The sequence below is a fragment of the Canis lupus genome, chromosome 16 (genome assembly GCF_048164855.1).
Source record: "Canis lupus baileyi chromosome 16, mCanLup2.hap1, whole genome shotgun sequence".
In the NCBI taxonomy this organism is placed as follows: Eukaryota; Metazoa; Chordata; class Mammalia; order Carnivora; family Canidae; genus Canis; species Canis lupus.
The window spans coordinates 180,678-208,393 of NC_132853.1; the positions used below are offsets into that span (position 1 = coordinate 180,678).

The following is a 27,716-nucleotide window of genomic DNA, read 5'->3' on the forward strand; positions in this document are numbered from 1 at the left end:
TTTCTGCATGGAGCCTGCTTCTCCTCCATCTGCCTAGGACTCTGCCTCTCTCTGTCTTATGAATAAATAAATAAAATCTTAAAAAAAAAATAAAGAAAAGAAAAGTCCACCCTTTTCCCAGTGACTTGCAGCACCACTTTTGCCACTTATCAAGTTTCCAGACATGTGTGGTCTATTTTTGCAGCCTCTGTTCTAGTCTACTGACCTATTCGTCTATCCTTGGGCTAGTATCATACAGTGTAGCTGGATCTCTTTAGGCCCTTAGCACCTCTTTCCTTGAATTAGAGGAGCTAGTGGTTTCCTGAGCATCTTCTTCATCTTTGCATTCCTTCATCACTCATGACACGAACATGCCCATCAGGCTTTTTTTTTTTGTGAAGGCTTTCTCACATGCTATCTCTTGGGCTTCTCAGATTCCCTTCTGCAGAAAGGAAACTGAGGCAAGGGGTGAGAAGGCTTGCCAAGGTCACAGAGTCAGAAGGTGCTGGGTTAGGGGTTCTGCAAGATTTTGAAGCCACCCTGTCCATCCGTCCCACATTACCCAGGCTCCGAAGACCTCTACTTGACCCTCTGGCTCATCCGATACAGGATTCTCACTCTTCTTTCTTTCAACGAGTAGCTTCTGAATCATGGGAGGGTGCCAGCTTCTGTCGGTGCTGGGCCCAGATCCCATTTCTGGAGGCCTCTTCTCAGGGCTGGAGACCAGTAGGAAGGGTGGGCATTTTCTGGGAAGCTGGCTGAAGCCTCGGGTCAGCCAGAGGGGAGCAGGTGGAGTTTCAGCGGCAGTTTAAAGAGCCCCATGCTGGGCGTGCACTTGGGGCCCAGGGCTGCCTTCAGAAAGGACGCGGCTTCCCAGGGATTGGAGGCGTCCTCCCGCCCTCCCGCCTTGAAAGGCAGGAATGCAAAGGATCGGCTTTCAGCAGAGCTGTGGCTGCCTTTCCGGGGAGCTCCGGGTGCAGGCCCTTCCCGAGAGGCCAAATTAACTGGTTCTGTCTGTCCAACTGGGAGAACCGCTCTAGCTAAAAATAGCGCCCTGCCCGGCGTTGGGCGCCCGGAGCCCGGGCCGCGGCAGTCCCAGGAGCTCGGGGAGCCCGGACACCCCACCCCGGGGCCTGGCCGAGTCCCGGAGGCCGCCGGCGCCGCGCTGTCCCCACAGGTGGCGCGGAGGCTGGAAGGCCGGGGGGCCGGGGCGCGGGCGAGGCCGTCGGGGATGGGAGCCGGAGGGGCGGCCTCCCGCGCGCTCGCCTGGGTCTCGCTGCCCCTGCTGGGGCCTCCGGCCGGCGCGCTCTGCAAGGACACGCTTTGCTGCCGAGGTAAGGCAGGGCGGGCGGCACTGACCCGGGCCTCGTCCTCGTTCCCCACCCCAGGGCCGCCGCAGGGCTGGGGCGGGGGGGGGGGGTGCGGGTGAGGAGCGAGGGGGAACCTGGGCATCGCGCTCAGGGAGTGGAGCCAGGCACGCTCCGCAGTCACCTTTAGTTTGGAAAAGTCGCAGTCTCCCCATCACGACCGAGAAGCGTTCGCCTCCCTTTGGCCTCTCAGTCTTCCTTTCTGGGAAATGGGACAATAAAACCGTCAAGCCTTAATATCTGTGGTGACCTCAGCAGACGGCCTGCAAGCGTTCTGGCGCAGTTTGCCCCAAACCAGACGGGGCTCTGGAGGGTTTACGTTGGTGGGAGGCTGGAGGTGCCTTCCCTGTGACCCGCCCTCACCCTGCCGGCCTGTCGCAGAGCTCTGCCCCTAGCATCCGCCCGCGTCCCGTCCAGGGATCAGAGGTCCAGGCAAGCTCACCGCCAAGTTGAAGGGGCCGGAGGACGCCCGAAAATGCTTGTCCGAGAGGAAGGTGTAGAGGAGGAGAGGCCGTGCCAAGCAGAGGGGCAGTCGCCTCCTCCCGCTCATACCCCATGGCCTCCAGGGTAAAGTCGGGCTCTGGTCTTTGACACCCCAGGGGCTGGGGCAGGAGCTCAGAGGCCCCGCGCAGCCTGGCGGAGTCAGCGGAGTCAGCGGAGACCGCGGCGCGCTCGCCCCGGCTGGGCCCGGGAAGGGGAAGGAGGCATGTGGCGGGGCCTAGACCCCGGGCCCCACCTGGGACCCGGGGCATGTGCCGAGAGCAGAGGGCGTCGCCCCACGCAGTCCTGCAGTCCGCTGGGCCGATTGGCCAAACAGGTGCGCCCCTGCCCCGCCCCGCCCCGCCCCTCCCCGCCCCTCCCCGCCCCTCCCCGCCTCCGCTCAGTCCCGGGCCGCGGGCGGAGCTGCGCGTGGCGGGGCCTGCGATTGGCCGGGCTGGGCCGGCGGTGGTCAGAGGAGCCCCGCAGCCTGGGCACCGCCGCCCCGGGGAGGCCCGCTCCGCCTGGCTGGCGCTGCGGAAACTTTGCTGCGGCCCCGGCACCTCGTGACCCTGGGTCGGTGCAGCTCGGGCCCCCCTGCCCTTGCGATGGCAGTGCCCGGTGGCCCGGCTGGCGCTTAGAGGTAAGAGCCTGGGCCCCCGCGCCGGTAGGAGGGGGTCCCCGGGCTTGCGGGGCTCCCAGAGGGACCTAGGTTGGAAGCAGTCCGAGGGCCTGCTCAGAGGTGTCAGGGTACCGGTCGGAGGAGTTTGCTTTACTTACCTCTTCTACCCCACAGCCCCCCTGCGCTTCAAAAAGATCTTTACGAGGTGCATTCGTTTAAACCGCCCACCGCGCCCTGCCTAGATCGGTGGGTCCTTGGGAGGAAGGCACCCTAGCTGGGGCTTGCAGCCCACAGGGATTAGGGTGCGGGTGGTCTCCAGCTTCCCAACCCCACGCTTCCAGGGGTCTTCCCAGCGTTAGGGCCCTCTTCCACTCACCCTGGGGTCGATAGTTGAACAGCCACTCCTCTCAATCCAGAGCCAGGCACCCTGGGGCACCCAAGTTTGAAATGTTGTTTTGTTCAACTGGTAACCACTCCTCAGTGTTGAGGGGGCGGGGTCACCGAAGAGAGGTCTGGTTTTGGTTTTCTGGGCTGCCCTCACCGGTCAGCTAAGCAGGGTAGGAGTAGAGACGGAAGCCATCTAGGTTCCAGTTCCCAGCCTGGTGGGAATGATTGCGTTTTCTGGTTTCCAAATGCTGCGTTCTTTTAAGCGGTCTGACTTGAGTCATAGGGAAACTGAGCCCCCATTCTATTCTGCTATTTAGGGGAGAAATTAATTTTAATTTTAATTTAATTTTAATTGAGAGTAGATGAGTGGGTAGCTTGTCACCTATGAGGATCATCATCTTTAACATTTTTTTCCCCAGTGTCAAAGCCAAACATCTTTCTGTGTTTTCTTGACCTAAGACAGTACAGCCAAGAATGAAAACCAAAGCAAACACCAGCTCTGAGGCCCAGAGAACTTGGGTGTAAACCCCAGCTCTGCCACTCACTAGCTTTGGGTTCTTGGGAAGTGTGTTTAACCTCTCTGAGCTCAAAGTCTTACGCCAGGAGGATGTAGTGAGGCTTTTGAAGGTAATGCGCCCAAAGCACCTGGCTCATAGGACAACAGTCTTGGGCTCCAGGCTGTATCCTAGAGCTTGGGCCCTCTTGCAGCCTGAGTGACCCAGCCCCACCTCGTGCCTCAGTTTCCCCTTCACTCAAAGGTTGATATGAACCAGCCCCTCTTAACTAGCCCTTTCGAGGAAAGTGCACAGATGCACATATCCTTCAAGGCATACAATTTCAGTGTGTTTGTAGGCCTCAGATTTAAGACAGCCCCATCCATTCCCTTCCTTACCATGAAATGCTCAGAAGACACAAGCCTTTCTGTCTACCACTGGCCTCCCCCCATCCCTTTTGGATTTGTGGAGGTGAAGGTTGTACATATCAGGACAGTACAAATGACAAATTAACCAGCATTATAACCAGGGAGAGACACTGACCTGGATAACCTAACTCAATATCACCTTCAAAAGTGCTATGCCACCCCTTCTCTTCTTCCTTCCCTGATGTGGCATCTCCAACATCAAATCTTTTTAGCTGGGATCCTCTAGCAACAGCTAACTGGGCACCTGGCTTCATGATTGGGCAACTCCGGTCTGATACGAAAACTCTTTCTGTTTGGGGTGGAAATCTGAGTTCCTGTTACTTCTACCCACTGGTTCTGGTACAACCCTTCAGGCAGGCATCTCTTACTGGCTCAGTTATGCACTGTGGTCCCCTGGTACCTGGTGTTCTGTTCCTCCCCTTAGGCATTCAACATACTGAACTGAGTTTGGCAACGGTGGTAGCACCATTTTTTTGAGTGTTTATGAAGTGCTAGGTCCTGTGCTGAGAGCTTTATACATAGTAGTTCCTTGCATCCTTGAGACATTAGGACCTCAAGGCTGATTCTTTTTTGACCCTCATTTAGGGTTAGAGAGGTCGCGAGATTTACCCAAGGTCGTACAGCCCATAAGGACCTGAGCTGCATCTCAAACCTGGCATCTGCCTTTAAAGCCTGTGCTTCTAATTGTCATTTTTGTCCTGTGCTGTCATTTTGTCCTGTCCTGTCGTGTGTGCCCATGAGCATGTGCACATGTGTGTTCACCTGGGCTTGTGGTGTGTGGGCTGGCAGTGCCTTCTCACAGCCACCTGGGGCACCTATTAAAATGCAGATTTTTCACCTCCACTCCAGACCTAGGAATCTGCACTTTTAAGAACTCCCCAGGCCATCCTCACACACATCACAGCCTGGGGACTGTGCCTTCAGAAGAGAGTGTGGCATATGGATTCCAAGTGATCTAGGTTTAAGCCTTGGCTCCACTCTCTGCAGGTGGTCAGTTTTCCTTTCTGGTGCTTTCTCCCAGATGTAAAGTGGACAGGATGCTATACCCACTGGTGGGGTCCATGGAAGTCTCCTGGGTGGATGTTAGGCAGGATAGGGAGGCCCTTGGCAGACTAAGGCCTCTCTTGCCACAAGTGGATGAGCATGGCAGCCGGCCTATGGCTCCCAGGAGGCCCTGCTCCCCCTCATCTCCCTCCCCTAAAGGCCTGTGACCTCTGCTTTCTAGAAGGATTAGTGCATCTTGGATGAGTATGTTGTGCTCAGATTTCTCAGCTGGGGTGGAATGGGCAGGACCACACTCCCCGACCCCTTCCTCCTGCATGGCCCCATGATGACCTCTGTCAGGAGGTGCTGGGGAACCTCTGGCAGGGGGAGAGGGGCGGGTCTGCCACATGTGTAAATGTTGTAAATCCAGCAGCAATCCACCCCTTCCCCTGGAGGGCTGCTCCACTGGCCCCTGGGCAGCTCTGGGGGAGCTGTCTGATTTAGGGCTGGCTGGGCTGCACTGGCTTCTGGGAAGGGTGAAGGTGAAGCAGTCATCTGCACAGACCTCAGCAGTATCCTGGTCCTGACCCCCTACTCTGCTGCACACACCCTTGATTCTGTTTGATCCTGCTGCACGCACAGAATTATTAAACACCCATTTTATGGAAAAGGTCGCTGGAGTCTGGGAAGCTGCAACAACATGTCCAAAGCTCTAATGTCTGTGTGCGTGGGGAACGTGGTAGAGTCAGAACTTGAACTCAGACCCCTTGACAACGAGCACAGGCCTCTTTTGCACTGTATCCCACCTGGTCCCGGCTTCAGTGCCGGAGCCCTCCTGGCAGCTTGAAGATCTGGGTTCCGGCTGGGCTGCCAGTGGTCTGTGTGATCCTGGGCAGGGCTAGTCATCTCTCAAAATTTTAGTTTCCTCGTCTGTAAATGTGGGAGCTGTTCAATTAGCTTGCTGAGGTTCCTTCCAAAGTTAACATTCACAAGTTAAGCTTCTTTTTCTGCCGTTCTGGGGAGGAGGGTTCCCTGATGGGCTTAGGGCACAGGTGAGTTGTTGGGTTGGGTTGGAGGGCAACACTGGCTTGTTGTGAGACCACTCAGCAAGGGTTTGTGGGCTCAGTGTCCAGGGGGCTCAGGGAGCTGAGGGCAGAAGGTGCAGGCAGCAGGAAGGAGCCACAGGCAGGGTCAGGGTGCTCATCTCTGGAATTAAAAGGTAATCTGCCCTCTGAATACTGCAGGAGGGTGATGATGGCTGGGCTTCTGAGAGGGAGACGAGGGGACAGTGGGGCTCTGAGACCAGCCCAGCTCCATCCTCGCTAAGCCCTTCACAGCCTTGGCCCAGAGGCCAGGAGGGTGTGTGGCAGTCTTTTGCCTCCCTTGAGTCACCACATGTCTCTCCCCTGGGCAACCCCAGCATTCCTTGAGGCCGGCCTTTCCCTGCTGGGGTCTGTGCCAGCGTGGCGATAGGCTCTCCCTGGACCAGAGCAGCCGGGTCCAGTTGCCGGTTCTCCACGCCCAGGATGAGCCCCTGGCAGCCCGGCTTCCTAAAGTGGAGTCTCCTTAGCCAGAGCCTCCACCAGCATCCTGTGCTCAATGTACCTGCCTCCCTCCCTTCCCTTACCCACCTGCAGGATCAAACCCACGCTGCATGCCTGCGACAGCTCTCCTCCCTGCCTGCTCTCCCTTTGCTCTTCAGGCCACCCATTTCCTGGTCTCTCCTGTGACTCCTAAATATCCATCTCGTGCAGCCACTGCTTCATTGCACACATTCTTCTACCCCTCTGGGTCTTGCACAAATGTCACCTCCAATCGGTCTCATCACTCCACTGAGGGTAAGCTGTGCCCCCATGCACTCCTGGCTTGTAGCTCCTATCAACCGCCTCAGTTTTGTACTTTGTCATCCGCTTGCCTGTCTTCCAAGACCGACTCTGAGCGTCTTGGGCCTTACTCATCCAGTGCCCACAGAACAACTGGGGTCCCGCAAGGGCCTTCCTGGGTCTAGTGAATGCTCATGGACTGGCTTGTCACCAAACTTGGTTTCTCTGTCCCTGTCCCTGTCCAGAGCATTTTGCCGGCCCCCTGCTTGCCAGCTCAGAGAGTCTGGGTCCTCTCAGTGAGCTGCACCTGGCTGCCTGCAGCTGAGGGACAGACAGAGAGAGGGCATTTGGTTTGTAGAGAGACTTCCCTGCCTCCTCTGGATTGTTCTTGATCTGCTTTTTTAACAAGTCTCTACTGCATTGTGGCATCAAAGAGAGAAGCCTGGAGGAAGGTCTGGAAAGGGCACATTATTCCCACCCCACCACCCCCAGCCTGCAGGTCTTGAAGGAGCATTGTCAAGATTTCCCTGATTGCTTAGAATTCTCCAGAGAGTGTGTAAAATACTTACCGAGGATCTGTAGGGTCACTGGTACGGTACTGGGGGCTCACAGACGTGGCCCCAGAGGCACCAAGGGGTCACATGACTTTTCTAGGGTTGTATGGTTATTTGCGGTTAGAACTTTCAGGGAAACTGTCCCTGAGGTCACCAAGGGTTGCCCAGCCAGGAGAAAGTAAAGGCTCCCCATTGGGAATGAGGCTTTTTTTCTTTGAAACTTGTGTGTTGGGGTCATTTTCTCTCTCTGCTGGTATCATTTGATGATGGCGAGCTTAGGCAGCGGCAAGTGGTCGAGGTGGGACCGGGGAGAATGAGCAACGTCCTCATGAACATGATCAATACCCACACAGACGGACCAGTGATTGGATAGGAGTTCTCTGTCCCAAAATAGGAAGCTTCCATCCTCCTGTAAGTCGCAGTGGCAGATAAGCTTTTAAAGACCCGTCTTGGAGGGAGGTCCGAGGGATGCCAGGGGTGCCTCTGGGAGGGGAGAGGAGCTAGATTGGTGATGGTCTGGTTTTAGGTTTGGAGGCTGCCAAGCCCCTTGCTCGTTGGATGCTGGCAGGGGCTTTGAAGTCCTGTGGCCTCCCACAGTGCCTTTCTTACCAAGCAGCCTACTCGTGTCTACTTTATTGGTTTCCCAGCCTCCAGCCCTGCTTCTGCCCCTAGACTGAGCCTCCCAGCACAGGTGCCTCAAGGCTGACCTTCTGGGTGATGCTAGCGCCAGTTCCAGCCCCTCAGAGGCACAGGAGGGAATGGGTGTGTGTGTGGATAAGTAAATGAATGAATAACCCCCCTCCGCATTGTTGGTGACCCTGTCAGTGGCTGGAGAATATGTGACAAGCGCGTCCACCAGGAAATGGCTGTGTGACACGGGCAGTGAGGATCCTGCCAGACAGAATGGAAGCCGGCCCCAGCTGGAGCAGGGCGCTGCCGGCCTTTCCCAGCAGAGGGAAAGCCATCAGGACTGGCTTTGCTTCCTGGAGGAGGCGATTCCCCGAAGACTCTGCCTGCCCCCCTGATAGGGATCTGCAGGGTGTGTGAGGGATTTGTTTTTCAGCCAGGATATGGGGAGTTAAAAATAGACATCCTAATCCCTGGAGTTCGTGTCACACTTAAGGCTGTACGGAGCCCTTTGCCTCCACGATCTTCCTGGCAGGGCCCAGCAGCCATGGACACGGGCAGAGGTCACACCGTGACCTTGTCAGTGGGCACGTGGTGGCAGGGTCCCAGTTCTGTGCTTGAGCCTGTACCCGAAATTTGGTGTTGGAACTTTGGACTGTTCTATGTTCTTTAGTCTCCTGAGGAGCCTGATTAAAGTCTAAGAGTCAACAGACCACAAGAGGTGTGGTCCTACCTGGTCAAAGCAACAGGGACAAATGATGATGATGATTTAATTTAAATGCAATTAATTGGGGCACCTGGGCAGTCAGCCGTTGAGCGTCTGTCTTTTGCTCAGGGCATGATCCCAGATTCCCAGAATCGAGTCCCACGTCGGGCTTCCTACATAGAGCCTGCCTCTCCCTCTGCCTGTGTCTCTGCCTCTCTCTCTGTGTCTCTCATGAATAAATAAATAAAATCTTAAAAAAAAATAAATTCAATTAATTAACCTATACTGTATTATTAGTTTCAGGGGTAGAGTTTAGGGATTCATCAGTTGCATAGACCACACAGGGCTCACTCCATCCCTTGCCTTCCCTAGTGCCCATCACCCAGTAATCCTTTCCTCCCACCCCCCTGCCCTCCAGCGACCCTTAGTTTGTTTCCCAGAGTTAAGAGTCTCTTATGGTTTACTGAGGGGCAGATTATTAGGCGAAACAGCAAGGGCAGCAGGAAGACTGAGGGCAGATCAAGACCCCACAGGGCAAAGGCTCATGATGGAGATATGGAACTGGAGGGTAGATGAGGCTGGAGCAGGGGTGTAGGGGAAAGAGACACAGTGATAGGAGTGAAAAAGTCTCCTTGGGATACCAAATAGAACGCCTTGAATGCCGTAATGAGTCTGGACAGGCAGCCGCAGGCAAAGTGGAGCCTTTGAGGCTTCCAGAACTCAGCAGTCACCTGCTTCATCAACAGCACAGTGCAATGCCGTGCCCTCCTGGCTTTGCTGCGGGTGGCACATTATGGTGTGTGGCAGAGCGGATTTCATAGAAGCCCTGGGAAGGCACCGTGTCCATCCCCACCTCTCCTGGAACCTTGCGCCCTGGAAGAGGGAGGATCTCATTTCTTGCTGCCTCTGGGTTCTGGGAGGGGCCAGCTCCAGAGCAAAGTCTGTATCTGGGTTTTTTGGCTTTTTTCCTAGTTTTAATCTAGGTTCTCCTGATTGTCTTCACCATGGTGGTAGGAATTAAGTGAGAAGGAGGAGGCAGTGGCTGACGTTCTGGGGGAAAGCTCTCCTCCTCTCCTGGCCTCCTCTCCTGGCCTCCTCTCACTGGGATCTTTTACAGGTTGCTCTGGTGCTCCTGGCACTGTGCTTCTCGGCCCGGACAAACCTGCAGACCACGAGTATTGGTTTTCTCTTCCTCCCCACCCCAACCCTCCGTTAGGATTCCCCCTTGCCGTACTCCACCACCCTCTCCCCCAATCAGGCCCTGTTTCTCCTGGTGGCCTGTACCATCCACTCCAGCAGCACTGGCTTCTCCTTTCACATATTGTCCTGCCCACTGTCCTCTAACCTGTCCCTTTATTGGCTCTTTACTCCTTCCCCAGCTAGGCCGGCAGCCCTGGTGGGCAAGAAAGGAGTGAAACCAGAGCTGAGCTGGACAGACCACTGGAAACCTATAATCCACTCATTTTAGGGTTGGGCAGACAGAGGCCTGGGTTTACTTATTAAAACCTCATGGGCGGGGATCCCTGGGTGGCTCAGTGGTTTAGCACCTGCCTTTGGTCCAGGGCGCGATCCTGGAGTCCCGGGATCGAGTCCCACGTCGGGCTCCCGGCATGGAGCCTGCTTCTCCCTCCTCCTGTGTCTCTGCCAATCTCTCTCTCTCTATGTCTATCAAAAATAAATAAATCTTAAAAAAAAAAAAACCTCATGGGCAGGGACGCCTGGGTGGCTCAGTGATGGAGCATCTGCCTTTGGCTCAGTGTGTGATCCTGGGGTCCTGGGATTGAGTCCCACATCAGGCTCCACAGGGAGCCTGCTTCTCCCTCTGCCTGTGTCTCTACCTCTCTTTCTGTGTCTCTCATGAATAAATAAATAAAATCTTAAAAATAAAACAAAACCCCATGGGCAGTTCATGGTAAAGCTGTGAGTGCAACCCAGACCTCCTGCCTGTCCCATCCTGGTCTTTGGCTGTAATACCACCCAACTTTTCAAAGCCACTCTGGTTCTCAGCTCCAGGAGCAGGGATTCCCAGCTCTGTGCAAATCCCAGTTTCGCAGCCTTGGCTCCTTCTGGGGTTGGAGCCAGCAGTGCCAAGCCCAAGGGTTCCCAGAGAGGGCTCTTGGCGTCGGTGTTGGCTTAGTCACAAGGATGAGATCACTGCTCACCTCTGGATGGAGGATGATGCTAAGGTTTGGGAACTTTTACTCTGAGCTACTTGTCGATTTTGTATGAGTGTGTGTGTGTGTGTGTGTGTGTGTGTGTGTGGAGAAAAACAAACCTGTTGGTTGGGACTCTGTGCTGAGCCCATGAATTGCAGACATGGAGAGGCCACTGGGCCATGGGAAACCCTGGGCTGGGCCATCTCACATTCCTGTGTGGCTCTGTGTCGGGAAAGAGCTTGAACCAGGAGCGAGAACCTGGTGTTAGTGTTTGCTCTGCCTCACACTGGCCCTGTGCAAGGTGCAGGACCTGTTTGAGGCGTAATAATAATTCCTGGCAGCCCACACTTTCTGAGTACTACTCTGGGCCAGGCACTGCGCTCAGGACTTTCCAGTATTAGTGAATCTGGTTCTCACAGCAGTCCCATGAGGTCCTGCTATCATTTCTGTTTTGCAGATGAGGAAACTGAGGCCCAGAGTGGGGGAAGTGACTTGCTTAAGGTCACCTAGCAGGGAAGGGTCAGACCTAGAGTTTGAATGAAAGTCTTCTCCACCCGCAGCTTGAGGCGTCAGGCGCCTTGCCTCTCTGCCCTCTAGCTCCAGTGAAAGAAATTAGATGTGATTAAGATGGTGAGGAGCAAAAAAGGGGTGAATGAGGAGGACTCTTTTAGTTTGGCGTCATCCCCCATGTTCTCCCTCTAACACTGGCCTTGAGCAACCAGAGAGAGCAGAGGTGAGCAGGTATGGCTGTATCCAGGCTCTATGAAGGAAGGGTGCACGAGCCATGCTCTCATAGACAGCCTGTCCTGGGCCTGTTTCTTTCCATTCCCTATAGCTCTTGGGTTTTTTTGAGGTTGCTATTAATTCCATTCTCCTGGGATCCCTGAGTGGCCCAGCGGTTTAGTGCCTGCCTTTGGCCCAGGGCGTGATCCTGGAGACCCGGGATCGAATCCCACATCGGACTCCTTGCATGGAGCCTGCTTCTCCCTCTGACTGTGTCTCTGCTTCTCTCCCTCTCTTTGTGTTTCTCATGAATAAATAAATAAAATCTTAAAAAAAAAAATTCCATTCTCTCTGTCCCCAGAAAGTGCCTTTAAGGCAGGGCAGTTGCTACGGCCATTTCCCTTTGAGTGGAATGAGCAACAAGGTGTTGATTGATTCAGATTTGGAACAGGGTTGTTGGCTACTGAGTCCTGGGCTTGGGATGGGAGGTGGGGGTAGAGTCAAGCAGCTTGTTCCCACCCCAGAAAGGCCTGGTCTTGCAGAGAGGCGAAGGGTGAGAAGGGAGCTGGGGCCCATGAAACTGGAGTCCTGGCTGGCTCGCCTCCCAGCTGTGTAACTACTCACTTCTCAGATCCTCAGTATTTCCATCTGTAAATTGGGAATAACAATACCTGTCTCTTAGGGTTGTCATTAGGTTAAAATTAGGCATGGAGCTGAGAGCCCAGTCCAGTGTCTGCACATTGTGAGTGAGTTATCTCTTGCCATTATTTGCGCTGCTATTACTGAGGGCCTTCTCAGTCACCTTCACATTGGTCTTGGGATACTCTGGTCAGTGTTCCTTTCCAGAACTTACTGCCTTTGGTAAAGGCAGTTCAGGGTGTGGAAGACTATATGAGGGATGCCCAGGTAGCTCAGTGGTTGAGCATCTGCCTTCAGCTCAGGTTGTGATCCCAGGGTCCTGGGATCAAGTTCCGCATCGGGTTCCCTGCAGGGAGCCTGCTTCTCCCTCTGCCTGTGTCTCTGCCTCTCTCTGTATCTCATAAATAAGTAAATAAAATCTTTTAAAAAAAGAGACTATATGAATTGCTTATTTATTTCTCTTATAAAGATACACAGCGACTTAAATTGCCCTAACAACAAGGTTTTCGAATATGGGTTTTTAAGTGAGCTGCAGTGGTAAATAGAGACGGGATAATAGAGGAAAAGATTTCTCTGAGGTGGTTGGAGTTTATCTTTTGCATGGCATTCACATTCCACTAGAGCTTGTCTCTGCCGTTGAAACCACTGGGGTAAGTGTTTGTTGGAATAGACCTGTCTGGTGAAGGTGGAGGGGACTCAAACCAGCGTGAGGTTGTGCTTCTCCTTCCCTCTCAAGAGCCTCTGGGGTCCGATCCTAGAGAGAAAGCATGCCCAGTCTTTGGAAAGCCCACAGGCTGGTATGTGGGAAGGGTGAGAAATCAAGGAGACTTCCTGGAGGAAGTGAGGCTGGAGCGGGCCCCAGGAGGGCAGCTGTCTAGGTTTCTGCAAACAGGACTACAAAATCACTTCTCCAAGCCTCCTTCTTCTCTGTGGCAGCCCTCCAGCCAGGTTAGCTGGGAGGCCCTGGGCCGGGCAGTCAAGACACTTGGGGAGGAGGGAACGGGGTGGGTGCGTGGAGTCCAATCCTGCCTCAGTTTCCTCGTTGAGACCAGATTTTGGGCCTTTGGAGAGGGAGTGGAGGGCTATGGCTAAATATGTGGGTTTGAGGGGCACTTGGGCTCAGGACATCTTGGGCACTTGGGTTGAGCGTCTGCCTTTGGCTCAGGGCGTGATCCCGTGGTCCTGGGATCGAGTCCCACATCGGGCTCCCTGCATGGAGCCTGTTTCTCCCTCTGCCTGTGTCTCTGCCTCTCTCTGTCTCTCAGAATAAATAAATAAAATCCTAAAAAAAAAAAAAAGATGCAGGTTTGAAATCAGACCTGAGTTTGTCACTTCTACTTTGCTGCCTGCACCTCAGTCTCCTCATCTGTCTGGTAATGAAGGTAATAGTGACACCTGCGTCATTCAGTTGTTTTGAGGCCTAAGTGAGGCTTGTAAAGTGCTTATCACAGAGCTGGCCCGGGGCAAGCGCCTGTCATTATAAACTGCCCACTGTTGTTTTTAGCTCAAGACACACCTCTCCGCCCTCGCCTCTCCCCTCCTGCCATGGTTCCTGTTGTTGACATCCTCACCAACTAGTGCAGGGATTTCAAGTATTTATATCTGTGCTGGAATTTCTCTCTGCATTGTCTAGTTAATGACCTAATTGAATCAAGGCAAACAATTTCGCTTCCCGTCCCGCGCAAGGGCAGGAAGTGGCCTGGTGCCTTCTTTACTGTGATGGAGATGATTATCAAAATATTTGATGACGATGATGCCTCCCTCCGTTAAGAGGTCTGCTCCCCCTCAGGATGGCTCCACAGGCCCCAAAAATCAAGCACCAGCCACGTGTTTGGGAAACATAAATCTTGTTGAGGATGTGGATGGGTTCGGTCACATGTATCTGTTGGTGCCGAGTGGTATTCTGACACCTTCTTGCCCACTGCCAGAAGGATGGTTGGAAAGACTTCCTTTGAATATTTAGAACTAGTGACCTGTGTACATATTTAGGGAGCACTAGCCAATGGGATATAAGTCAGAACCCAAGGCATAGGGACAAGGCTCCCTAGGGCAAGGAGTAGTCGGCTGTTCTCCACACCTTGGTGGTGTTGCTGGCACTGGGTTCTACCCTGCCCCTTGCAGCTTTAGGCTGGGGAAACACAGTGGTAAGGGCATGGGTTCTATGAGATACTGGGGGCTTCAGATCCCTGTCCACCACCCAGTAGCTACATGAACTGGGGTAGCCACTTAACTTGTCCTTGGCTCTAAAGTAATAGATGTACCAGAACCTGCTTCATGGGAGCATAGTCCGAATTGCACCTCATACTGTGCTGCATGTGGTAGCCACTCATATGAGCAAGCCATTATTTACTGAAGGACTTTAAAAAAGAAAACCCAAGACTCTCCCCACTCCACATCTCCAAACTTTCCTCCTCCTCTCCAGATAACAGTTAGGGCAAACAGCTGGACCCAGCCTGCCCAGGGCTCTCCCACCCCCAGGCTGCTGTTTGGGCAGTCTCTTCTACAGGGCATGTCCCCTCCCTGTCTTTGCCCTGCCTTTATCCTTTAGGACATACCTCAAGCTCCACACCTTCCATGAATTTTCTTATAGCTCCCTAACCAGTGCCCTTTAAATGCCTTATTACAGCCTCGTTATGCCTTATGTCTGCAATCACTGCTGGCCCTGGTGTGTTCCATGGAACGGCCATCTGGGGACATACTTAGTAGAAAAAGAGTTTTGGAAAAGGCTGCATACTTTATACCCATTCATACAGGACCAGTCCGCATTAGCAATTTTGAAGGCTCTGTTAAGTTCTGCAGTGAAGGAAGCAATGGAACTTTGTTTACCCCTGGACTCCCCAAACCTCTAACCATAGGACACTTTTTTTCTTCTTGGAATGCTTACAGACAGGGCTTTGTGATATTCTTGGGGCTGTGGCGTTGTAGACGTCTATATGAGGATTTGGTGTGCTAGTTGTCCATTTTACAATGAAGGAAACCAAGTAACTGGCCTCAGGAAAACCTGTGCACCCCTCCGTCACCTCCTGGATCAGTGGACAGGTCCTTTGTGTGGGCATCTGGGGTTGGGTGGCAAGGAGAGGCTGGTCACGTCAGCCAAGGACCTGCTGTCTAGAAGCTTCTGTCATTGTTGAGGGGATGAGCTGGAATGTGGACTAGAGAGAGATTAACTGCCACATCATATATCCCTGGGCCTGTGTGTAATGGGAGCCCTGGCCCTGTCCACGTCCCTGCTCAAGGAAGGACACGAGAGTCAAATGTCCTCTGAGAACACAGCACTGTTCCCTGGGCCCAGGACCCTGGAACCTGCCCACTCACTTACCATCCCCACCCCGTGGGTTTCTGAGACCCGACGGTTCGGTCTTTGCAGGGGCGCAGCCAAGGAAAGCGAGAGAAGGCGGAAGGAAGAGAATCACCTGTTTATCCATCATAGTCTCCCTTCCTTTCTGGGGGAAAATTCTGTCTTTTCTATTCCTCTTTTATTATCTGAAATTCTCTGGGGAGAATTACCTGACGGTAGGAATTATCTGTCGTCTTTATTCTAATTCCTGTCTGCCTAAGTTTCTTCTTGGAGTAATTGATTCGTAATTCCAAGCCTCCATTGAAGGCTGTTTGAGGGGAGGATGCTGGTGCAGAGGCAGGAGGATGCCTGAAAAGGCGTTTGCAGAGGCACCTGTGGCCAGCGGCAACAGGTGATGCTGGGGGTGATGATGGGGGGGGGGCAGCGCCTGCCGACCTCAACCTCGTGTGTGTTGTAGTAGTTACCTCCGAATTTGTCCCCTCTCATGTGCTGGAGATGTGTGGGTCGCATGGGGCACACCTGACTGTGGATCGAGGGCAGGCTTATTGTAGGAAAATGAGCGGCAGGAAGGCAGGTGTCAGCTCTAATGGGCCTGGTCATCCTCACCACAGGCAGTTGGGTCCCGGCCATTGGCCTTGACCCGACCCTGACCCTGGCCCTCCCCCTCTGGCCTCCTGGAGGGCAAAGGAGGCCGCTGCGACTGCCCGGAGGCCGCTGCGACTGCCCGGAGACCCCTCAGGGAGGGCAGCCACTGTGAATTGGTCTGACCTGTCCCCTGCACAGACAGTGCAGGTGCTGCCCAGGATGCCTTAGGGGAGCGGGACGTGGGGTGGGAGGGGAGGGAGGGCGCCTCGGTGTGGGGAGCTCTGATGAGCCTGGCAGATTTATCTGCTCTGTGGATGGAAGGCCGTGTGATATCCCCTGCAAATGCCTAGAAAAGGCTGGATTTCAAATGAGTGAATGCTCAGGACGTGGGAGAAAACACTGGGACTGGAAAGTTCCTCGGGTCCCTCTCCCCTGGGGCTTGCATGGAGGAGGCAGCCCAGTGCAGGGTGGTGGGTGTGGGGGCTACAGGGGAGTCTCTCTCCTCCTGCTCCACCCTCGTCTCTCCCTCTCCCAGAGAAAAGGACCTCCAGACCTAGAGTAGGCTGCGTAACTGCCACCCTCCCCTGGGAGACCAGCACGCTGTGACTCCCTTCTCTGGCCCGCAGCCCAGGCGTCCTGTGGCGTATCCACCTCCATTTTGCTGATGAGAAAACCAAGGCTCAGGGTGATCTGTCCAAGTTGCCACAGAGGGTTCACAGTGGGGCTGGGCCTCACAGCCTTCTCCTGACTCCCAGTCCAGGACCTTGGGGAGCTGTAGTGGGGGGTAGGGGTCGCTCATCCGCTCTAAAGCATCAGGTGATTCTTCTGGTTCCATCACACCTCTTAGCTGGAACTTGGGCTGGGACTGGTTACTTGGGTCTGTCCAACCACCTACTAAACTGGGAAGCTCCTGAAGGGCAGGGGCTCTTTGTGTCTTGGGATCACCCCCCAGGGCCCAGTGCCAGGCTCCCACAGGGCAGGGGAGGGACAACCGTGCTCTTTCAGTACAGGAAACAAAGCCCCCTCGCCCCCCCCCCCCACTAGCCCACATTAGAGGCAATTTTATGAGCTCATGTATATAAAGAACCCAAGGAGGCCCAATGAATCCTAACTAAATGGATTAGTTTGGATGTTGTATCTGTCCCCTCCTCTCCTTCCAGCTCTAAGTTTCTCCACTGAAGTGGGAGTGGGAGGAGGGGGATTCCCAAAGAAATTGGGGTGCTGGCCCTGGCGAAGGGGGAGCAAACACAGGCAAAAACAACAAAGACCCATAAATACTATGCATGGGTCATGAGTGGTCAGCAAATTCATTGGACTTTTGTAGAAACTCTTTTTTTTTTCTTTAAAGATTCTACTTATGGGCAGCCCTGGTGGCGCAGCGCTTTAGTGCCGCCTGCAGCCAGCTGTGATCCTGGAGATCCGTGATCGAGTCCCCCATCGGGCTCCCTGTATGGAGCCTGCTTCTCCCTCTGCCTGTGTCTCTGCCCCTCTCTCCTTCTGTCTCTATGAATAAATAAAATCTTTTAAAAAAATAAAGATTCTACTTATTTATTCATGAGACACAGAGAGAGGCAGAGACACAGGCAGAGGGAGAAGCAGGCTCCCAGGGGAGAGCCCGATGCAGGACTCCATCCCAGGACCCTGGGATCACAACCTGAGCCGAAGGCAGACGCTCCACCACTGAGCCACCCAGGCGTCCTGTAAACACTTTTTTTTTCTTTTCAGAGAATGAATTTACATTGGAGACACAATATCCATGTGGTCTGCACATCGTCTCCCACAAGGGAAACAAAACAAACCTTGGGCGCTGAGAGGATCTGAAGCCAGATGCCATAGTCACTTAGCAATACGTGCCCAAGCTCTGGCAGTGCAGGTGGGGAGGCTGTGTGTGCTGTGTTGGCCAGCCCTAGTCTGGTCTGAGTTTTGGTGTTACAGAAGTGCTTTCAAGGACTGAAAACAATTGGGTTGAACCTAAAGAATTTTGAAAGATTCCTCCAAACTTTAAAATGTCAAATATGGGACGCCTGGGTGGCAGCGATGGAGCCTTTGGCTCAGGGCGTGATCCTGGAGTCCCGGGATCGAGTCCCACATCAGGCTCCCTGCATGGAGCCTGCTTCTCCCTCTGCCTGTGTCTCTGCCTCTCTCTATGTCTCATGAATAAATAAATAAAATCTTTAAAAAATAAAAGAAAAGAAAATGTCAAATATATGTGCTTTCTGGCCAGATATGATACTCTCCTATATAACTGATGGATATGTTATAATGTGATGGAACCTGATTATGGGGTGATTGTTGGGGGTGTGTGGCTTCTGCACTCTGAGGCTCCAGGGAGGCCTTCTCATCCCTGGACTGTGACAACAGTGAGCTACATAGTTCTTGCCTGGAGGGGCACATATTTATTGAGGGCCTGCATGTGCCAGGCACTGTTTCAGTGCAGGTTGACAACTGGTATGATTTCAGAAACTCCCATAAACCAGCTCTGGTGCCTGAAATTCCACCATTAGTGACTGATTCCTTTGGGTGAAGCATTGTACGCTTTAGCTTAGGTGTTAAGTACTCAGGAGATACCGAATGGGGATCTCGTCCATCTCTAAAGCCTTCCTTGGGTTAGAAGTTATGATGTGGAAGTGTGGAAATAGAAGAGTTAAACAGGGGACCAGGATACAACATGGGGTTGGGGCGGAAGTCAAGGTTTGCACATTGTACGTCATTGTGTCTACCCCACCCTGAGAGCTAAACTTAGCAACAGTCAGAAATTTTAGTCATCACATCACTTTTAGTGGTCATTGTTTTCCAAGTTTGGATCCTAAAGGCAGAACGAGAACTAAAGGTCCTTCCCGGCTCTGGCCCCCTGCTGCAGCCTTCCAGATCCTTCCGTTCTGAGGGGCAGCTCCTACTCCAGCCATCTGGGGCCAGCTGCTGGAGGAAGTTGCTAGAGCTACTGTCCCACTCTGCCCAGCTGGAAGGACAGTTGTCTGCTTCTAGCTGGTCCCCTTCTGGCCCTCTGAGAACCCCTTCCCCCAGAAACTATCCGACGCTGACTAGTCAGCAAACGCTGCCCCCCTCCCCCCTCACAGTGGTTAAAATGGTTAAAAGGATGTGCAGGCAGGCTTTGGAGTCCAACTGGGATCAGGCTGGGGGACTGAGCCACTCTGCCAACTTTCTTCTCTTTAAAGGGGGTAACAGTACTAGCTCCAGGGAGGTTGGGAGGTGTCTGTGAGGTCAATGATGCATGTCAGGGCCCAAGTTCAAGGCCTAGCATGGAAGAGGAACTCAATATGCAGGATCTTCAGTCATTATAATATCACCACTGCTCAGGGCTTTGGCCACCCTTCCTGGGGTCGGTACGGGGTCTCCAGCTGCTTGACTCTTGCCTTCCCAGACACTGCGGCCTCCAGGATCCTCACAGATGCTCCCAGCCCCACCTGCGTGTGCTTCTCTTTCTCCCTGCCAGCTCTCACCTGGGAGCCCCATTCATCCCGGGGGTGTCGTGACTCCTGTACCTGGATTCTTCCCATTCTCGATTGTAAATCTCCTACCATGATCCTCTTTCCTGAGTTCCAGATGCAGAAGTGATTTTCACCAGATGCTCTAAGGGCACATTGATGATTGTCCAACAGGGAGGTCCTTTTCTTTCTGCTGAAACTACTTCCTCTCACCCTAATCGACCTTGCCCCTCCCCAGCTTCCTTCTTTCTCAGATGAGGTTGCACTGGCCAACTCAGGGCCAGGGACTCCCAGGCTGGTGGTTTCCCTCCCTTCCCTCCTTCCTCCTTCGTGCCAGACTCGTGGCTCCCCTTGGCCCTGGCTCCTGCCTCCGCCCCTGCCCCACTGTCCACTGGGGATAACCAGCCTGCAGGCTCCTGTCACATGGCCTGCTTCCCCATCCCTGATCCTCCTCCACTCGGCTTCCAGGGGAGCTTTCTAAACCTTGTTCAGACCACTCTCTCCTCTGCTCAGGGGTCTTGAGGGTCTCTCTATTGTCTCTGAGATCTCTCCATACTTCTGAGGTCGATTTTCAGGGACCTCCAAACTCTGGTAGGAGCCTGCGTGCCCATGGCGCCTTTCTCTGCACCCGGGAGCTTAGCCAGCTGAATACTCCATGGGCTCCTCTCTGTCCTGCTGCTATGACTTTGTTCTCAAGGTCTCCCTGCCTGGAATGCTGTCCCTCAGCCTCATGCCTACCTGTCCAGATCCTACCCTTGTCTGATCCGATTCACAAAGCCAGAATGGGGTGCAGGTCCTCCTGCCTCCAACCAGAATAGCATGGCTATTTGTACTTTTTACCTTTCCCTTGACTCCCCGGCAATGTTCCTCCTGTAGAATCTATAGCATTTGCAGCTTGACTGATTGGGGCTCAGCCTGGAAATCTCTGGTATCTATCAGAGAAAGGCCTGGCCTGGCTAGGAGGACCACCTCTCCGGAGGCAGTGGGTGCCTATGGAAGTGCAGGACTTGAAGGGGGCCAGGATGGGGACCCCCAGTACCCGATACAGACCTAGTTGTACTTCTTACGATTCAGGATCTGGAAGTTCACGTGGGTTTGTTAGATGCTGAGGGCCCAGGGACTGTGAGCCCTACCCCTGCTTGTGCAAGGGGCCTCTGCCTCCCCATCTCTCTGCTGAGAGGTGACATATCTACTTCGCAGGGCCAATGCTGCCGGTGGATTGAGCAATGGTGTCGGTGAAAGAAAAACAGAGGTGGACAAAGTAATAATTAACAGATGTCAATTGTTAATAGCTTAAAAATACCACCAGCACTCCACCCTCACCCCGGGGGGGAGGAGACCACACGGTCACTTGGCCTCTTGGAGGGGATTGATTCACAGGCAGCTTGGGACAGGTTTGGGAGAGAGAGAGACAGAGAGACAGAGACAGGCACTGTGGGGTGTGTGGGGCAGCAAGGCGGGAATAAGTGCCACCGGCCAGGCTGCTGAGCTCTGACTTACTTTGATTCCTGGGGGATTTCTTGAGGTGAAGACAGTGTCTGCTGAGTTAAAGGGCGAGATCAGAGGGATGCTTGGAGAGCATACAGATCTGTCCTGTCCAGGCTGGCCCGTTTCGTGGGGTCCTGGCTGCGGTCCATCCTGCTTGGCTGCGGGCTGCTGCTGCTAGGGCTCACTCCTGTTTGCTCTGCTCTGCTCTTTACTAAGTAGCCAGTAGCCAGTGCATGTGTGCTGTTCAACTTTCCTGGAGGCTGGTTCCTGTTGCTCCCGATTCCCACTGCCCCTAGAGTCACAGCTAACCTGGTCTGGGCCCCTGATCTTGATCCACCTGGCTTCCCTCACCTCCCTGTCCTCATCGCTCTTCACCCACCCAGGCTCTCCTTACTTCTTCTCTTGCCTGTGAGTCCTGTCCTCTTCTGGACCTTGCCTGGGCTGCTCCTCTGGTCTGGACCCCTCTCCTCCTTGGAATGTCCTGATTCAGTTCTCACCTTAAGTATTCCTCCTTTGGGACCATGTGTCTGATAAACGGAGACCCCTCTCCCCATCAGCCCCTGCCATGACACCTCTTTTTCCTTTTAGAGCATACATCACAGTTTTATAGATACGTGTACGTGGTTGTGTATTTATAGTTTCTTAATGCTGGTTTTCATGTCTTCCCAATGGACTGAAAGCCCTTGAGGGCTGAGAGGCTCCCTGTCTGGCTTTTTGCCATTGGTGCTTGACATGGTTTCTGGTTCCTAGTAGGACCTTAGCAAGCCTTTGTCAGATACGTGCATGAATGAGTACATGAAGGCCTCTGGAGAGGTCCATAGGAGTGACCTGCGTCTCGGTTTGCCTTGGACTAAGGGGGTCCCAGGGTATGGGTTTTAGTTTTAAAACCAGGACAGGGGATGCCTGGGTGGCTCAGTCAATTAAGCATCTGCCTTCGGCTCAGGTCATGATCTCAGGGACCTGGGATCGAGTCCCACATCAGGGTCCCTGCTTGGAGGGGAGTCTGTTTCTCCCTCTCCCTCTGCTTGTGCTGTCTCGATCTCTCTCTCTCTGTCAAAAAAATAAATAAAATCTTTAAAAAAAAAGAATAATAATAATAAACAAATAAAACCAGGACAGTGGCAGGGAAACTGGGATGAGCTGACATGCCGCCCTTGACTCAAGTGTCCATCCCTAGAGGACTGGGTTTTTTTGAGGTTCAGATACTTTTTGATGTTAGAACCTAGGCTGGTGGAGGGGTTCTTAAGGGCTAATGGGGGTGAGCCCAGGGGTGTGGGCATGGGGGTACGGGCCAGGCGGGCTGCGACTCCCCACCTGCTGCTAAGCACTGAATTCCAGCCTTGTGCCATCCCTGTTAAGTGAGTGCCCAGCTCTCCTGACCCCCAGATGGCAAGTGGGATTAGCTTGACTCGCCCAAGTTCAGCTCCAGATGGCAGAGCCAGGGTCCTTGCTCTGACAGAATGGCTAGTCCCCGCATATATTAGTCTGCGAGGGTTGCCATGAAAATTAGCACAGACTGGGTGGCTTAAACAGTAGACATTTATCTATCTATCTATCTATCTATCTATCTATTTATTTATTATTTTTTAAAAGATTTATTTATTCATGAGAGAGAGAGAGAGAGAGAGAGGCAGAGACATAGGCAGAGGGAGAAGCAGGCTCTTCGCAGGAGCCGTACGCAGGACTCGATCCCAGATCCCGGGATCATGACCTGAACCAAAGGCAGCCGCCCAACTGCTGAGCCACCCAGGTGTCCCAACAGTAGACATTTATTTTCTCACAGTTCTGGAGTCTGGAAGCCCAAGATCATGGGGGCAGCCGGGCTGGTTCCAATGAGGACTCTGTCCTTGACTTGGAGAGGGCTACCCTCTCACGTCTTCATATGGCTGTCCTCTGGGCACCTGGGACCCTGGTGTCCTTTCAGAGTGTCCAATTTCCAAGGAAGGAAAGGATACCAGTCAGATTAGATGAAGCCCTAATGGCTTTATTTTACCTTTGTCACCTCTTTAAAGACCTTATTTCAAATGCAGTTTCATTCTGAGGTACTGGGAATTGGAATGCCAATCCAAGGTGGACTTTAAGGGAACGCATTTCACTCTAGGCCATTTCTGCCCCCAACCAGAGCCGGCACCCAAGGGGGTGACGGTGCCAGGGCAGCAGAGCTTTCCCCAAGCAAGAGGCTTCCTCTTCTCGGAGGCTGGGGCCCCCCTAAGAGTAGGTTTTATGCTTTTTAGGTTTTTTGTTTTTTTTATTTTTTTTTATTTATTTATTTATTTATTTATTTATTTATTTATTTATTTATTTATTTTTTTTTTTGCTTTTTAGGTTTTATCAGTTTTCAAACGTTTCTCCAAAACGTTTGGCTTTTTCATTTTTCTTCCACATTTGCATATGCTTCCAAGAGCGAAGCCATCTCTCTGTCCTCTCACCTGCCTCGGGTCGAGCCCAGTCGGTTTTGTCTGGACTGCAGTTCCAGGCCTTGGGTTCGCTCCTGGTGCAACCAGACATGCTCACAGTGCACCTCTGGCCCCCTCTTCCTCACTGCGTGGCCCTGGCTCGGGGCTTGCTCCGTCATCCCTGAAGCAGCTCCTCCGGGCACAGTCCATGGTTGCCTGCCCCTGTGCCCCGGACTGCCCAGAGCAGGAGCAGGTCTTGCTCCTGGTAGTCCCCAGACCAGGTCAGCACTGGCACAGTGTGGGAATCGCAAAGATTCATGGAAAGGAGGCTGGAAGGAACCTGAGCAGCAGGTTGGGGTGCTTGCTGAGAGAGTTGGGATAGACTGTGGACAGCCAAATCCAGGCTGTGCCACTGACCAGGTGCCTTGTACAAGTCAGGCCACTTTTCTGGGTCTCAGTTTGTTCATCTGTAAAATGGGGAGGTGATAATAACTACCATCTGGGATTGTTGAGAAAACGAAATGATAGGAACTTATTGGAAGCATTTACTATGGTGCCAGGTAAGTACTAAGTGCTCCATAAGTGCTAATTTCTGTTATTTGGGGATGTAGTGGTTTTGGAGAAGAGCATGCATCTATGAAAGGCCTTCCTGGGCAACTCTGAGGCTAATCATTCCTTCCTTCATCAAGGCCACGGCCAGGGGGCCAGAGGAGAGGGGGCTCCCTTGCTGTGCCACCCAGCCCCTCTGTGAAGTGGCTGTGTCCCTTGCCTCCTCTCGGCTAGCTGTCCCTGTTTGTTATGGCGAGGAAGAAAGAATCCCTACAGACTATGGCCTAGGTCCTAGGTCCTCTCTCTCAGAACCATCGGCATTCATACAATGCCCCTGGGAGACAGGTACTATTATTATTCTCTGCCTCCATTCTGCAAGGGAGAAAACAGAGAGGTAAGGCTATTTGCCCAGATCACACAGCCTGCCTCCAGAATGGCTGGTGTCCAAGTCCCAGGTGGTGCTGAGGCTGCGTGTGGGCTCCAGGGATGTTTGGGCCAGTGGGACAGCAGGCTGAAGGAGAGTTTCTTGCCTTTTTTCTTCTTTTTAAATTATGGCTGCTCTGAATTCTGCATTGTTGCTCCCTGAGGCTACCAGAGGTAGGGTGGCTAGACAGATTCCGGATTCTGGCCTATAGCCCTATTTGTTATGAATCGTATGGTGTGTGTGTTTTTGGATGTGAATTAGTTGCCTACATTTAAGTCTGGAGGAGTTTTTTTGGTTTGTTTTTTTGTGTTTAAAGTTTTATTTATTTATGTAATCTCTACACCCAACGTGGGGCTCGAACTCAGAACCCTGAGATCCAGAACCACGTGTTCTTTTTCTGCCTGAGCCATCCAGGTGGCCCTAAGTCAGGAGTTTTACATTAAAATCCAGTAGCTGCTTTGAAACTGGATCATCTGTCCATCCTGGACCTGCCTTCCAGTAGCACCACCATGGGCTGCCGTGTGCCTGCTCCATCTAGGCTGGCCCCGCCTGCTTGGCTCCTTTGCTCCCCTTCCTGGCTCATGCTGGCATTTGCTTTCCCAATTCCTGAGCTTGGGGAGCTACAGGGCCCGGGCTCGCATTGGGGTGTGGGCCCAGGAGCCCCTCTGAGGAGCTCAGTGCTGCTAAGGGTTGGCGGAATCATAATTTAAGGCAAAATGAGTGGCCCCAGAGAGATGTGCGGACAGAGCTTTGGGGCTGTTAGAAATGTTAACGTGTTCAGTAGGGCATCCGTGGACTTGGCACATGTTGAGTGAGCTCTTGCCCTATGCCAGGCACTGGCCAATGCTGGCGGCTACAGAGAGATATTTAGGACGTAGAGTGTCCTCAGAGAGTCTGTGTTTCAGAGGGTGAGGGTACCTGGAATGTGCTGTCAGAGAGGATGGTGTCTGAACAGTGGAGGTGCGGGGACGTCCCAATCAGACGGGAGGGTGTGAGCGGAGGCCTAGGGCTGGGATATCAGAGGGCTCCCCAGTGGCATGAGCTGCAGCCCGGTGGCCCCCACTTTCTGCACCTTGCCACTGAGAGTAGGCTTGGACCTAGGACTCACCCAAAAGCGATGAAGGCACAGGGAAGTTCACCAGGAGTGGTGCGGACTTTGGGGGTGCTGCAATTTTTCATTTCCAAAGGCATTTCCTCCGTTCTCCTTTCTTTCTCCCTCTCTCTCCTTTTTAATGGATTTTATTTCTGAGAGCAGTTTTAGGTTCCCAGCAAACGTGAGTGGGAAGTACAGAGCTTTCCCATAGACTCCCCCTTCCCTGCCAAACGAAGCCTCCTCTGCCATCAACATCCGTACGCACCAGGATCTGCATTATAATACGTAAAAACAGCACACTCTGTGACTTAACACGAAAGCAGTGTGGAAAGATATAGAATGAAGACTAAGCCTCTCCCCTTTCTTGCCCCCTCCAACACACGCGTACACACACACTCCCCAGAATAACTACTGGTTTTTTTTTTTTTTTTGAAGAATATGCAAGAACCTGTTCTCTTGCATGCTTCTACCAGCCTGCCGTCCAGGGGGTGTCCCACGTACCCTCCATCCTTGTATCACAGAGCATCGGTCCACACGTGTCCACCTCCCGCTGCAGGACAGTCACGCGGGATCCCATTTTCGGAAGGGCCTGTGATTCAGCCAGGTCCTCAGCGATGGACATGGGGGCTGTTTACGGTGGTTTTTTTTCCTGCCACAAACGGGCGCAGAAACATCCCCGTACATCTGTTCTCACGTGCTTGTGAGAGTTAATCTGAGGGATGGGATGTAGAAGGAAAATATATCAATTTAAAATGGACATTTTGTGGATCTTCACTTTTGATACACTTTGCTGAATTGCCCTCCACAGAGGTGGCGGCGTCAGGAGTCCTGCCCTCCGTGTGGGTGAGAGTTGGTTTCCCCGTCATCTTCCCGGGCATCAAGCGCTGCGGTAGAGTTCGGGTGTGTTCCTTGGGTGGGACCCAGGCAGGAGCTGGGGCGGGGGTCTCTTTCACGCTCTTTCACGCTCTCACATACACACGTGTACCCGGAGCAGATATGTGAGGCCGTTGGACCGTGTTTAGACGATCGTTTGTCATTTGGCAACTTGCTTTCCTCGCCGAGGTATCTTCGGAAGGTTTCCCCAGTCGGAGCATGGACCGCCACCCCGTTTCTCTCTGCCACGGGAGATCTCTGCGGCTGTCAGGCTCCGGTGCCCTCCGTCCGGGGTGAGCACGTTTCCTAGCAGAGTGCTTGTGGCCGGGAATGGCACCGCTGTTATTCCTGCCGTGAGCCTGGAGCAGAAGTCGTGGTGCTGCCTTGGCTTTGAAAACAGGTCTGGCTCCTCAGTGGATTCTTTGAGAATGACTGTGGGTCCAGCGCATCTGCTGACTTTGTCTCTCCAGCCCAAGGCTCTCCTCTGCTCAGAGTGGCTTCAGAGTTAGCCCCTAGCCCCCCTTCACCGTCCTGGTTGGCAGTGGGCTGGGCCCCATCCCGATGGTCCTAGAGCAGCTGCCCCCTGCCTGCCTATGGACCGACCTCCCTCTGGTGGAGGGTTGGCATGAGCCATGGCTCACTCATTCATCTGCCAGCATGGTTTTCCTCATTTTTCCTCCTGGAAGAGCCCCCGTTGGGTGTCTGTGTTTGGCTGAGGGTGTGGTGATAGAGGTGACAAAGAAAAAGACTCACTTAGCCCTACCCACAGGCAGTGCTAGTGGCCATCCCTTGGCAGCTTCTGCCAAGCCCTGGGAGGCACTGGAAGACTTTCACAGAGAGTGGGTAGTCAGGGAAGCCTTCCTGGAGGAAGCGAGACCAGGACCAGTCGGATTTGGAGACAAGTCTCTGAGGGAGCCCTGAGCGGAGCCGGGAAAGGGAGGGAGGGGCCTTAAAAACCTCCTTTAGGGAGACTCTCTGGACACCTGTGGCTGCAGAGGGGACCACATGGAGGCTGAAAAGCTGCTAATGGGGAGATTTGGAGCCAGTCTGGTCTCAAACCTTGGCTCTGTGTTTCTAGCTGTGCTCCTTAGGCTAATCACTTAACCTCTCTGAGCCTGTTACCATGGCTATAAATGGGATACTGACAGGGCTGACCTCCTGCCCGGACAGTTGTTGGCACAGACTTGCACGAAGTACCTGGTAGGGGCTACCATGCAGGTGACTCAATCTCCTGGGAATGGGGTAAGGACTAGAGTTGGCAGTGGGGTCTAGGTGAGGCCAGAGACACCTCCCTAGTGGAGTCCATAGGACTTGGTGAGGGACTTCTGCTGGTGAAGGCAACAGAGGTGACAGGTTGACTTCCTTTCCCTCTTGGGTCCCACCCCCACTTGGGGAGCACTAACTGGGGGCCCTGTCTACAAAAAGCAATCTATTCATGGACAGTGGATAGGTCAGGGGTCTCTGGGGGCAAGACCCAGGGTAAAAGGTGGCCCTGGGAGGGGGGTGGTCCCAGAAGGAGGAGATCCCAGCTTGCCGGTGACAGAGGGCAGGGAGGGGTTGACAGTCGGCCCCTAGGCTTGGCGCTACACTCAGAAAAT

At 53.5% G+C, this 27,716-nt stretch overlaps 1 protein-coding gene across 2 annotated transcripts in view; it reads left to right on the plus strand.

The window, feature by feature from the left end:
* DAB2IP (DAB2 interacting protein) overlaps positions 1–27,716 on the plus strand; it is a 189,364-nt gene that overhangs the window by 20,088 nt on the left and 141,560 nt on the right. Inside the window, exon 1 of one of the 2 annotated variants that reach the window (XM_072777771.1) lies at positions 2,256–2,466. The exons of the other annotated variant lie outside the window; for it this stretch is intronic. The gene's annotated coding sequence lies outside the window, so the exon portion shown is untranslated. Of the gene's footprint in view, positions 1–2,255; positions 2,467–27,716 lie in introns of those variants that run through there. 2 annotated transcript variants of the gene reach the window in all.